We start from the raw sequence: 13910 nt of genomic DNA on the forward strand, positions 1-13910 counted from the left end.
TTATTGGAATAGAAATGTAAAAGCATCGTTCTTTACACATATGACGTCGAGTCATTAAACAACAAGGAAATACAAAAAGTATATAAAGAGAAATACAAAGGAATTCAGACAGCAACATACCATTGGGTCCTTTCCAGGGTGGTTTTGTTAGTGGAAGATATCATAAACTCACAGATTAGAGAAATGGAGTTAGATGGCACACGGGTGATTCAAGGAAAATAAGTTACACATTGTCACTGTGACTATGGAGGCGCAAGCAATGAAAGCCTTGGACTTGAAGCGAAGGATTTATCGATTATGTTCTTCAACGTATTTACAGCACTGTTTTCAACCGTTCTGATTAGCAAATCGTTCCATATGTATTAGATCACCACTTAACCTTCTCTTTTTTAACGTAGATATATTGAAGTTGTTTAATCTGATCTCGTAGGGTTTGTTTCTCAGTCCAAGAATTGTCTTGGTAGTTGGACGCTGTATTCTCTTCTTTTTTGAAGGTTGGGTGACCAAAACTGAAGGCAGTATTCAAGATGTGGATGAAACCAATGAACTGTAAAGAGTCAAGATTATTTCCCTGGACTTAGTAGATTCGAAGGCTCTACCTAAGAATCTTGTTTGCTCTTTTCACTGCTTCTGTGCACTGCTTACTTGGTTTTAGGTCACCAGAGATTATTACTCCCAAGTCTTTTTCCTCATTTATATTTTGCTGTTCAGCAGAATTCATGCCTTAACTTGCCTTTTCGTTTTAACCACCGATATGTAAAACTTTGCTCTTTTGAATATTAAGGTTCGTTTGTCACTTATGAGCCCGATCATCAGTTTGTTTGTGTTAGTTTGAAGATGTAGACGTTCAAGTTCATAAGTAGATTTATTTTACTGCCTTGTATCATCGGCGAATTTCGACATCTTGCAGTGCAGCTCATTTACAATATCATCAATATGTGGAAGAAAGAGAACCAGACCTAAGAGCGATCCTTGTGGCACTCCACTTGTTACGTCCAACCCTTCTGAGGCTTGACCAGTAATCACAACTCTTTGTTTACGGCCAGTCATCCAATTTCCCATCCACTGAAGTACAACCCCATTAATGCCATGTGACTTAATTTTTGGCTTATAATCTTTGATGCGGAACCTTATCCAAAATTTTTTGAAAATATAAATTGATAACATTAACTGTTTTGCTTTCGTTTTACATGTGGATTATATCATACAAGGAATAAAACAGACATGAGCGATTTCGTCGAGAACCATGCTGAGGGTCGTTTATTAAGTGGTGGTTCTCTAGATGGTGTACAGTTCTATCTCGAATGATGGTTTCCATAAGTTTTCCAACCACAGACGTTAAGCTCACAGGACGATGATATCCGATCAGTGACTTTTTAGCTTTTCTGAATATCGGTGTTCCACCGGCAAACTTCCATTCTTCTGAAACTTTTCCAATACCAAAGGAACTTATTGAAAAGGTCAGCGAAGGGCTGAACTGTCTCATGTTTGGCCTCTTTCATTGTTCTCGGGTAATACTCATCAGGACCTGCCGTTTTGTTTACTTATATTCCGTTTGTTGCTGAGTGTATGTCCTGGGCTTCTGTGTCAGTTGGTTGACGAACGTTCTTCTCTCTTATCAGTGAATCTGGATTTGGGACATGAGTTGTGTCTTCGATCGTGAATACAGATGCAAAAAAGTCATTTAATATTTTTGCTATGACTTATTTGTCTTGAACCAAGTCACCGTTTGACGTAATTGATGAACTTATTGACTGGGTAATGACTCTCATGCTTTTAACATCACTGTGGAAAAGCCTTAGGGTTTCTTTTGCTGTTTTCATCAATAAACTCTTCATAGTGACGTTTACTTTGTGGTATAACTCTATTACTTAACGCGGATATACAGGTTAATCTATGAGGTTGGTTAGTGGATTCTCTGAGCTACTTTCTTGGACAAAAGAAATACTGTACTAATAAGACACATGTTACAGTCCCTGTAGTTTTAGACTCTATTAATAACTTGGGATTTAATGATCATTTGTATATTTTGTTAATGATTTGACTTTAATGATCATTTTTATATTTTGTTAATGACTTGAGATTTAATCATCATTCGTATATTCATCTGGAAGACTGTAGCTCTAGAACTCCCATTTTTCTGGGGCTTCTGTAGCTTCGAGGCTGCGCTCCAACCCAGAGGAGGGTAAGGTGGGCTCCTTTAGGGCGAGAATGTCTCCGAGATTATAGTTTTGATTTTGTCATCTAAAGTTGATAAAGCCTTGTGGAAATGCTGTCAGTCGTCGTTAGCGGCGTTACCACTTGTAAGCAGTGTCCGCTAACATATATAATATATATATATATATATATATATATATATATATATATATTGGAAAGGATCACGTGATCAAGTATATTCCTATAAGTCGACGGAGAATATAAAACACGATAATTTCCCAAGCGCACTTTCGTGTAATAATCACATCATCAGGGGAGACACAAGAGAGAACTATAAGTCAGTTGATATTCAACGAAGAGACATAGCTAGGACGTCATTTGGTAAACATGCGATTGTCTGACAATATATATATATATATATATATATATATATATATATATATATATATTGAAGATAAGTTGCTTGTTTATTCTCTTCAAGTTAGTGAACGTGGGGGAAGGAGGGACCTTTGCTAACTTTACCAAAGCTGAATAACTATGTGAGATAACTACGTGAGCCGTGAAGGCAAGCGACTGACGTCTTGGTAGCAGGCACGTCTGAGTGCCTCGCTCTTAACACATGCCAGTTTGCTTCTCTCTCGTCTTTTTCTAATTATAATTTCAGACTCGGGTGGAAGTCATTGGGATTCAGATAATGAAGAGGGAGCCCCGTGAGCGGGTGGCGCCCCCGCTTTACTGACGGAGTAAGAATGGAATAAAATGAATTAGCGTGAGCAGCAGCGCACCACGCGGCCGTCCGCAGAATCAAATTAAGACTTAATTATTTTTTCTGAACCCTCCTGGGGGTCTTGTTCGGTGCAATTTCGCGAGGCTGGGAGACTGTAGCCAGAGAAATTAGCATTTAATGAATGTCTGCCGAACATTTCAGCTCTGTTGGAACGCTTATATCTTTTGGCTAACAATTCTGGGATCGTATCCCGAGATGCCTGGGATGCAGACGGGGTGTAGCGGTGGTTAGTTATAATTTGTTGCTTCAAAGAAACGTAACAGGTTTTTGCGTCTTGGGTAAGTTTCGTAACTTGATAGTAATTGATACAGTCCCAGTGGTGGTGTTTAGCTGAATGTGTGTGAGTGTGTGGTGGTGTGTGGGTGGGGTGGATGTGGTGTGTGTGTAGGTGGGGTGGATGTGGTTGTGGGTGGGGTGGATGTGGTGTGTGTGTAGGTGGGGTGGATGTGGTGTGTAGGTGGGGTGGATGTGGTGTGTGGGTGGGGTGGATGTGGTGTGTCTGTAGGTGAGGTGGATGTGGTGTGTGGGTGGGGTGGATGTGGTGTGTGGGTGGGGTGGATGTGGTGTGTAGGTGGGGTGGATGTGGTGTGTAGGTGGGGTGGATGTGGTGTGTGGGTGGGGTGGATGTGGTGTGTATGTAGGTGAGGTGGATGTGGTGTGTAGGTGGGGTGGATGTGGTGTGTGGGTGGGGTGGATGTGGTGTGTATGTAGGTGAGGTGGATGTGGTGTGTGGGTGGGGTGGATGTGGTGTGGATGTAGGTGAGGTGGATGTGGTGTGTAGGTGGGGTGGATGTGGTGTGTGGGTGGGGTGGATGTGGTGTGTATGTAGGTGAGGTGGATGTGGTGTGTAGGTGGGGTGGATGTGGTGTATGGGTGGGGTGGATGTGGTGTGTATGTAGGTGGGGTGGATGTGGTGTGTGGGTGGGGTGGATGTGGTGTGTATGTAGGTGAGGTGGATGTGGTTTGTAGGTGGGGTGGATGTGGTGTGTGGGTGGGGTGGATGTGGTGTGTATGTAGGTGAGGTGGATGTGGTGTGTAGGTGGGGTGGATGTGGTGTGTGGGTGGGGTGGATGTGGTGTGTATGTAGGTGAGGTGGATGTGGTGTGTAGGTGGGGTGGATGTGGTGTGTGGGTGGGGTGGATGTGGTGTGTATGTAGGTGAGGTGGATGTGGTGTGTGGGTGGGGTGGATGTGGTGTGTATGTAGGTGAGGTGGATGTGGTGTGTGGGTGGGGTGGATGTGGTGTGGATGGTGGAGGGTTCTGTTAAGTGAGCCTTGGTCTCGTGGGGTGAGGTAGTTCCCGGTGATGACGTAGGTAGTGCTAGGGTGTGTGTGTGTGTGTGTGTGTGTGTGTGTGCTAATAGTTCCCGTTGTGGTACCATGTAGCTGGAGAGATGAGTTCCTGCTGGACCCCAGACCTTGTTTGTGTGTGTGTGTGACCTGTTGACATCCTGGAATGTATGGGTAAGTTCCAGTAATTATGGTTCCTGGGTTGAAATTCCATGTTTAAACACACGAATGTAGATAGTGTGACATCTGACGCTCAGTTACAAAACAGTATTATATATATATATATATATATATATATATATATATATATATATATATATATATATATATTTCTTTTTTTTTTCTTTTAAACTATTCGCCATTTCCCGCGTTAGCGAGGTAGCGTTAAGAACAGAGGACTGGGCCTTTTTTGGAATATCCTCACCTGGCCCCCTCTGTTCCTTCTTTTGGAAAATTAAAAAAAAAAAAAGAAAAAAAACGAGAGGGGAGGATTTCCAGCCCCCGCTCCCTCCCCTTTTAGTCGCCTTCTACGACACGCAGGGAATACGTGGGAAGTATTCTTAATCCCCTATCCCCAGGGATATATATTTGGTGAATGGCGTCCTAGCTTCGTTTCTTTGATGTATATCAACTGACTGTTATATTTCTCTCTTGTGTGTCCCCTGATGATGTGATTATTACACGAAAGTGCACTTGGGAACTTTTCGTGTTTCATTTTCCCCATGGACTCATAGGAATATATATATATATATATATATATATATATATATATATATATTTTTTTTTTTGCTTTGTCGCTGTCTCCCGCGTTTGCGAGGTAGCGCAAGGAAACAGACGAAAGAAATGGCCCAACCCACCCCCATACCCATGTATATACATACGTCCACACACGCAAATATACATACCTATATATATATATATATATATATATATATATATATATATATATATATATATATATATATATATATATATTATTCACTTATGACAGAGTGGCAGGAGCCAAGCTGACCCCAGCTGTTTACTGAGCTAACATGAAGATAACGTGGTCAGTCGTTGAAATCTCGTTTGGGACGCTGTTGTCGGCAGCAGATCACACCAGTCATAGTCGAAGCCTGACACACACACACACACACACACACACACACACACACACACACACACACACACACACATTGGGTTCTATTGGAAGGTCCAGTTCTGAGAGAGAGAGAGAGAGAGAGAGAGAGAGAGAGAGAGAGAGAGAGAGAGAGAGAGAGAGAGAGAGAGAGAGAGAAGAGGGATTAACAAAGATGAAAAGCATCATTAACTCAACCCAAGACATCCTCTTGTTACTGTTGTCACTCGACCATGAATGTAGCCCTACCGTCTCTTTCCTTCCTTCCTTCCTTCCTTCCTTCTGGTTCATTCTTTCACTTCGATCAATATGGAGCTAAAGAAAACGGATGGTTGGATCGGTTGTACTCCCGCCGAGCTACATTTTCTCCAGACTCACAACACCTGGGTCCCGTGCCGCCAGTTCAGTCCTACGTACCGTCAGTTTCCAGTGTCATACGAGGTGTGATCAGGTGCCACAAGTGGCCTGACCTGTTTACCTCAGGTGTTTGGTCGGTGGTAGGTGTGTGTATGACATATTACCCCCAAGATCTTGTCGTACGTTTTGATCCTCATCATGGTTGAGCTTCTACCATCTACACGTTGCTTCTCTGCGAAGTCGTTGTATTATTAACGAATGTATTAATTACGTACATGTGGGATCTAGACATTGCTTCTGTGCGAAGTCGTTGTATTACTAACTAATGTATTAATTACGCACATGTGTTGATACGTATTTTGATTATATTCGCATATCTAGGTGATATGTTCGAGGATATTAGGTTAATGTATGAGGTAGGGAAACCATTAGATCATATTTCATTATCAATGTAGTTTTTGTATACACAAAAATACATTAAGACTGCGATGTATCCGATATTCCTCTCAGTTGTCACATATTCTGTAGATGCTTACATTCATTGATATTTATCATCATGAATTGATATCTTGAGTGTTGTATTTTAGTAGATAAGTTGTGTTTTTGATCACTCTAACGCATGGCGGTTGCCAGATACTTAGTAATATTGTCCATCAGTCATCTGTGGCCAGATATTCAAAGTATTAAAAACCTTCAAAATGTTATAATCCTGATTTGATTTTTTTGTCTCAAAATTACCCAGAGTAAATTACCTGCAGTTATAGCTATTTTTGTTTTTTTTTTGCATGTTTTTGTAATATTATTATACGTACTTGACAGCATGTTCAATAAAGATCATGCATATAAACGTTATTTTTGTTTGTTTGGCTAATTATTTTTATTTTTTGTCTTCGTTAAGTACTCGTCGTAGTACCTCTTAATTATTGGTTCCTTGTCATTTCTAGGTAACACTCTAGTGGATATTAACCTAATGTTTAAGATAAGTAAGCTCCGTCATACCACCATTTTCTGCTTGTCAAACAAAACAGGTTATTGCCTGTCAAAAATATCCTAAACCAGTATTTCTGCCATTTTTTTTCCTTTTAGGTTTTTTTTTTGTGTATTTTCCCCTGATAGTTGTGTTGATATTGTTGTAACAGTTGAACGGTTTAATTGTAAAATTTTATATTTTGTTATAAACCATCGTGAAACTGCCTGTCACTCCAGGATATATATATATATATATATATATATATATATATATATATATATATATATATATATATATTTATATATATATTGCGAGGAGTCCAGTTATGGTAATGAAATCAATCCTAAACCCGATCTCCCCGGTTTCCGAGAGCGATGGGTCTAGAAAGTGTGTCCACCCGCTTCCTCTGTGTGTGTGTGTGTGTGTGTGTGGAGAGAGAGAGAGAGAGAGAGAGAGAGAGAGAGAGAGAGAGAGAGAGAGAGAGAGAGATTAACCAAGTTTGAGAAAGCTTTCAAACGTTTCGTCGTGGTGCTGGTGGCGGGTGGTGGTGGCCTGGCCTCCCTTCCTGCACACCAGGCTGGGGGCGGACGATAACACACACTGTCTTGCTACACCAGTGGCTCTCCAACACAGGACTTGCTCGGGTAGTCAGAGTGTAGGAGGTTGACGGGTACCATGGTGGTGGTGTGTATATACTGCTACTGTTGTAGTGGGTGGGTGATCTGGTGTTGAGGGAGGTGTGTGTGTGTGTGTGTGTGTGTGTGTGTGTGTGTGTGTGTGTGTGGATTGGGGGGAGGGGAATGTACATTGAATATATATTGTTGGAACTGTTTCCCAATATCAATTTTGTAGGTTATATGATTGCTACTACCTTTTGACAAGTATAAAAAAAGGAATTAATATATATATATATATATATATATATATATATATATATATATATATATATATATATATATATATATATATTCGCCATTTCCCGCGTTAGCGAGGTAGCGTTAAGAGCAGAGGACTGATCCCTAGAGGGGATATCCTCGCTTGGCCCCCTCCTGTTTACTTTCTTTTGGAAAATTAAAAAGAAACGAAAGAGGAGGATTTCCAGCCCCCCGCTCCCTCTCTTTTTAGTCGCCTTTTACGACACGCAGGGAATACGTGGGAAGTGTTCTCTCTCCCCTATCCCCAGGGATAATATATTCGATGATTTTATATTTCCATTCTAATTCCCAGTTCGTGACGTAAGGCTCCATATATAAACAAATGGATATAAATCTGAGACTCAAGTAAACAGTGAAATATATTGATATAACGTCAAGTGTAAACCTGAGAAAATGTTAACAATAATAGTGTGTCGTTGCGTCACGTGGGGCAGTTAGTGGATCACCTTAATGATCGTTGGCATAACCTGATCACGCAGGGGTTGAGGAGGAGGAGGAGGAGCCGCGCGAGAGAGGCGGCCGGAGGTAAGAGTCGGCCGGAGCCACCAGTGTGTTGTGCCTCCCTCCTCCGTATGGCCGTCTCTGACGCGTCACCAGTCAGTCGGTCATGGGACCCATGCATGGTGTTGTCCACTCTCTCTCTCTCTCTCTCTCTCTCTCTCTCTCTCTCTCTCTCTCTCTCTCTCTCTCTCTCTCTCTCTCTCCCTTGACCCACCCAGCGAGTCATGCTCTCATGAGAGGACGCGTCGCCCACCGCACACACTCACCCAGGGGCAGGCGTCTGTCTCCCTGTCATGCACGAGCCTCCTGTGTTATGTCTGGATATATTCTGTATCACATTTTTCCCTCACTCCAAGTTAGGGTGCCGCAGGATGTGGGACCGGCTTTGTGTTTTACGTGGGAGCTGGGATCTGGGGGACTCGTGAAGGTGTGGGATTTTCACTGGCAGTCTTGGGAATTTAGGAGTGTGTTGTGGGCGGGGGTTTCTTCCTCGAAGGCATGGTTCCTGTTAGTCCATTGTTAATGCGGGAAAATCGAGTACGTAAAGATGAATATATATATATATATATATATATATATATATATATATATATATATATATATTTTTTTTTTTTTTTTTTTTTTTTTTTTTTTTTATACTTTGTCGCTGTCTCCCGCGTTTGCGAGGTAGCGCAAGGAAACAGACGAAAGAAATGGCCCAACCCCCCCCCCATACACATGTACATACACACGTCCACACACGCAAATATACATACCTACACAGCTTTCCATGGTTTACCCCAGACGCTTCACATGCCTTGATTCAATCCACTGACAGCACGTCAAACCCTGTATACCACATCGCTCCAATTCACTCTATATATATTTATTTATATATATTTATTTATTTATGATTGCCTAGGACCCCTTTCAATGAAAGGGGTCCTAGGGATACTCCGGGACCTCTTTTTTAGGGACTCCTGCGGCTCCAAGGCTGCGCTACACCCAGTAGCTGGGAATTGATGGACTCCTTCGGAGTGAGAAGTTCTTCGACGAGACGGAACACCCAGTGATAAACCCTCGCCGAAGGTGACTTTACACTCGTGGTTTAAACTCATGCAGGTAGAGTGCAGCCACACCTCCCCCCCCCCTCTCTCTCTCTCTCTCTCTCTCTCTCTCTCTCTCTCTCTATATATATATATATATATATATATATATATATATATATATATATATGTGACCTTTGAGTCAGGAGTTGAGTTATTGAAAGACTGGTAAATTTGGTTTCCAAAAGAAATATAAAAGAAAAAACCTACATTGTGGATAACTAGATGGAGATGTTAGTGTAAATGTATTGTTATAAGGAAGGTAGTAACGACGGGTTTCGTTGGTATATGGGTGGGGGGGTAACCGTGGTACCCCGCCCGCCAACCCAAATTGCAATTAAGAAGTTAGAGACTTGCGGTAATTGTGAAAAGTCACGGGGTTTAATGAGGCCAGCCTAGTGAGGTGCTGGTCCCACCTGTGTAGAGGCGCAGGTCAGGTGTGTTGCCTGACCAACATAGTGTCTGGTTGACTGGTTTCCGGGGTCTCGCGCGTGCGCGCGCACACATACAGAGAGAGAGAGAGAGAGAGAGAGAGAGAGAGAGAGAGAGAGAGAGATAGAGAGAGAGGCAAGAGACCTTAGGGATGTTCTGTGAAGAAGATACAAGCGGCGCTTGAGCCAGCCACCGTGTGTGAGGTATCAGGGAGGCAGGAGCGAGTCTGGCTGGGCAAGAAATGACGAACAGAAAATAATCGGAAAGAATATTGTGGGCGTGACCGGAGATGATCCAAAACTTCCCCGTAAATTCTCCAGAAGGAAATTCAGTTAAAGGCCAGCTCATCAGACAGAGTGATTCATAATGAAGGGTTGTAAAGGATGGCGGAAAAAGATGGTGTAAGAATATGCGAGGAGTTGAATGACGAGGTCAGAAGTGTTTTCTGTGTGGAAGACGTTATATCCCCCGAGACCGGCGAGGTGGGATGGGGAGGGAGTCCTGAAAGGCGTTGGAATATCAAGAAGAAAACAGACTCCTACAGGGCGTTGAACGGTGCGAGGCTCATGATCCTGATGAAGAGCCTCGAGATGTGGTGCATAAGTATGCAGATACGCCTCACAGGCCTCGTGGAATGTTATGTGTAATGTTGCTGGAGGAAGGTTAAGTGTCGTGCCTGTTGTTAAGGAAGGAGGCCTGGAAGTTGTGCTCATGTATGTATAGACCGCTCCCGCTGACGTAAAGGGAAGTGAATGAATAGATGAATAGATAGATAACAATCTATTGGATTTATGCTGCCAATCTGCTGAAAATACACAGTTGAGGTACCACAGATGTTACAGATCTGAGATGTCATGATAGTCACTCGTTGACCAATCATGCGAGAGCTTAGGGTTAGAGTGAGCTGGTGGGGTGGATTATGTGCATCTAGACTGTCAGAAAGCATTTGACACTGTACCACAAAGGAGGCTTACCCTGGTAAAGAAGTGAGGTCTTCTGGTACGAGCAGGGGAACAAAGTACACATGTCATAGTAGCCTTTTTTTTTAATGAGATGATTTCGCCAGTGGTGTACCACAGGGCACTGGTATGCGTTCTCTTTTCAAATGAGCCCAGCGTCGTGAGGGAAGTAAAGAGTGAAGAGGATTGGGTCACGAGGGGACATAGACACACTCCAACGATAGTGTAATACAGGATTGATGACTTGCAACCTAAGTAAGTGCAAAGTACTGACGGTGAAACACAAGGAAAAAAAGGCCTCGGAACGAATATCATTTAGCAGGACACAAGCAGCAGGGATCTGTGTGACAGAGGAGCTCAGGGGTCGACATCACACCTAACCTGTGTCCAGGGCACCGTCTAAAAGGAATTGTAAAGGTGGCACATTATCTGCTGGTGAATATTAGAATTGTCTCTTTGAATAAGGAAGGAAATATTCAGCAAACTGTCCACATCACATAGTAGGCCACATTTTGTATTTGGTTCAGAAGTTTGGCCACCACACTTGAAGAAGCACAAGGAACTAACAGAGAGGTCCAGAGGAAGGCAACAAAGATGGTGTTAGAATTAAGAGATTTGAGTTACAGTGAAAGGCTAAGAGGCCATGGATGATAGAAGAGTAAGGGGTGACTTGATAATAACTTGTTACGTTTTTAAATCACTATGATTAGGTCAAGAGTGAACAGTTCTTTGTAAGATGCAAAGGTTGAGTAAACAGGCTATAACATGATGCAAAGATAGAGAAAGCAGAGACTGCTACTCAGAATTACGCCGGAAACATGTTGGAAAATATGTTAAGTAGTACTTTGGTAGAGTAAGAGTAGCGGGCGAATGAACTAGACTGAATGAAGGAAGAATGAATGTGGCCAGTTGTGTGATGGAAGTGAAGCATGAAGAGATGATAACCAGCTGCTGAGGTAGATGCCTCCCGATCTCCTAAATTATCGTAAGTAAGGTAAGGCCTCTACTCAGTTGAGGGGTACAACTCCCTCCTACATTAGAAATAGGTTACCAGACAGGAACAGATAGATAGATATATAGCTGGACATGTTAATATCCTCAGATAGATATAAAGATGGATATGTTAATTTCTACCGATAGATACATAGATGGATCTGTTAATTACCTCTCCTCTGCCATAGTTGGTTCCTGCTCTACCACGACGTAGCTGTTGATCAGGCATCGGGCGCTCACTACAGACGTCTGACCCTGTGGCCACCAGTGTTCACAAGTAGCGAGAGCCTCCCGCTACAGACACTGTGGCCACCAGTGTACACAAGTAGCGAGAGCCTCCCACTACAGACACTGTGGCCACCAGTGTACACAAGTAGCGAGAGCCTCCCACAAGTGCATGGTAGCGGGACAAGCCTGGAGTGGTTTCGTGATCACATGTTTCAGACGTCCAGATTTGGCCCTGAGACCCAAATGGCATGGTCGGATTGTGGCATGGGTGGAGGGAGCACCGTGGCATGATATTCTGATGACTGTAGTGACTTGCTACCCTTTGTGGAGTGTATAGTCACGAGTGCATGATCATGTGTGTCTTGGGGAATCTTGCTCAAGGGTCGCATAGTCGTGCTCAAGGGTCGTACCGTGTTGCTCCAGGGTCGTACCGTCGTGCTCAAGGGGCGGCACCGGTGCGTCGTGCTCAAGCGTCGTACCGTCGCACTCAAGGGTTCGTGGCCAAGGTTTTAAACAAGGACTCAACACTGCACATGCGCCTCGCACACTTAGAACCGAATTCATAGTAATTTCAAATTAGAAAAACAAAAATTTCCCCTTCCTAATTGAACAGTGAGAGAGAGAGAGAGAGAGAGAGAGAGAGAGAGAGAGAGAGAGAGAGAGAGAGAGAGAGAGAGAATAAAAAACCTGTCGTCATTGCAGAATAAATATAGAACGTTGGTCCATTCCGTGAGGCGTCCTCCCGCTACCCCCTCCCTCTCCCTCACCTCCCACAATGACGTCACAACGGCCAGCACCTCTAATTTAATCTTGAACCACGTCTAAAAATAACTGGCAACACTGGAGCCAATATATATATATATATATATATATATATATATATATATATATATATATATATATATATATATATATATATATATGTATGTATGTATAATTGTGTGTGTGTGTGTGTGTGTGTGTGTGTGTATAGGTTAAGTCGATATATGAAAGTGTTTTACCTCAGTGAGGATAATTGTCTTACAGGCCGTTGAATTACTTGTGAAAACGCAGCTTAATATCCCTGTAATCGTTAATTATGGCTTAATCATCCATAAAGTTGAAGGTAAGCTGGTTGTTGATCTGCGAGGGATCAGGTCTGGGGTGTAATTATCTCCTGAAATGTACATGGGTGTACACTTGTGTATTACTGGGGTTTACAGTGCTGTATTACTGGGGTTTACAGATGTGTATTACTGGGGTTTACAGATGTGTATTACTGGGGTTTACAGATGTGTATTACTGGGGTTTATAGGTGTGTATTACTGGGGTGTACAGGTATTACTGGGGTATACAGGTGTGTATTACTGGGATATAGACAGGTATTACTGGGGTATAACAGGTGTGTATTACTGGGGTGTGATGATGTGTATCCCTGGGGCGTATAGGTGTGTATTGGGAACGTGCTGGGGATACTGGGACATACGGCTTATATATATATATATATCATGTATATATATTTGATAGGTTGGAAGAAGTTTGATAAATAGATGAGTTTGTAAATGGATGTGTGTGAGAGAGAGAGAGAGAGAGAGAGAGAGAGAGAGAGAGAGAGAGAGAGAGAGAGAGAGGGGAAGCGGGTACCAAACAACACCAAGTATATTCCTAGAATTTTATTTCGCACATTCCTACGGTCGTCGGCTTTTTCTTTCCCTTCCAATTCAAGTTTGGGAGATGCAGTTTAAACTGGTTTGCTGTGTACAATTGGCGTGCCGCCTGGTGGCTGGGGGCCGGCCTGGCAACACCGGGGAAGGGAAGGTTCGGAAGTGTTCAGCCAGGATGACTTGCTGGTAGATGTTGTCTCGCTCAGTGAGAACAAGTTTAGTGGAAGGATTTCTATAGCAAGATGGTGTTTATGTGTTGTTCTATGAGTAGTAAGATGGAAGGATTCTCTCTCTCTCTCTCTCTCTCTCTCTCTCTCTCTCTCTCTATCTCTATCTATCTATCTATCTATCTATATATATATATATATATATATATATATATATATATATATATATATATATATATATATATATATATATATATCATGATGCGCCATTCTGATTATTCCGGTGTGTG

The 13910-nt window shown here is 42.6% G+C and overlaps 1 protein-coding gene across 1 annotated transcript in view; it reads left to right on the forward strand.

Moving 5' to 3' along the window:
• The window catches only part of LOC139750302 (kielin/chordin-like protein), a 436266-nt gene that overhangs the window by 91351 nt on the left and 331005 nt on the right, over positions 1–13910 (forward strand). The window lies entirely within an intron of this gene.

The sequence above is a fragment of the Panulirus ornatus genome, chromosome 9 (genome assembly GCF_036320965.1).
Source record: "Panulirus ornatus isolate Po-2019 chromosome 9, ASM3632096v1, whole genome shotgun sequence".
Lineage (NCBI taxonomy): Eukaryota > Metazoa > Arthropoda > Malacostraca > Decapoda > Palinuridae > Panulirus > Panulirus ornatus.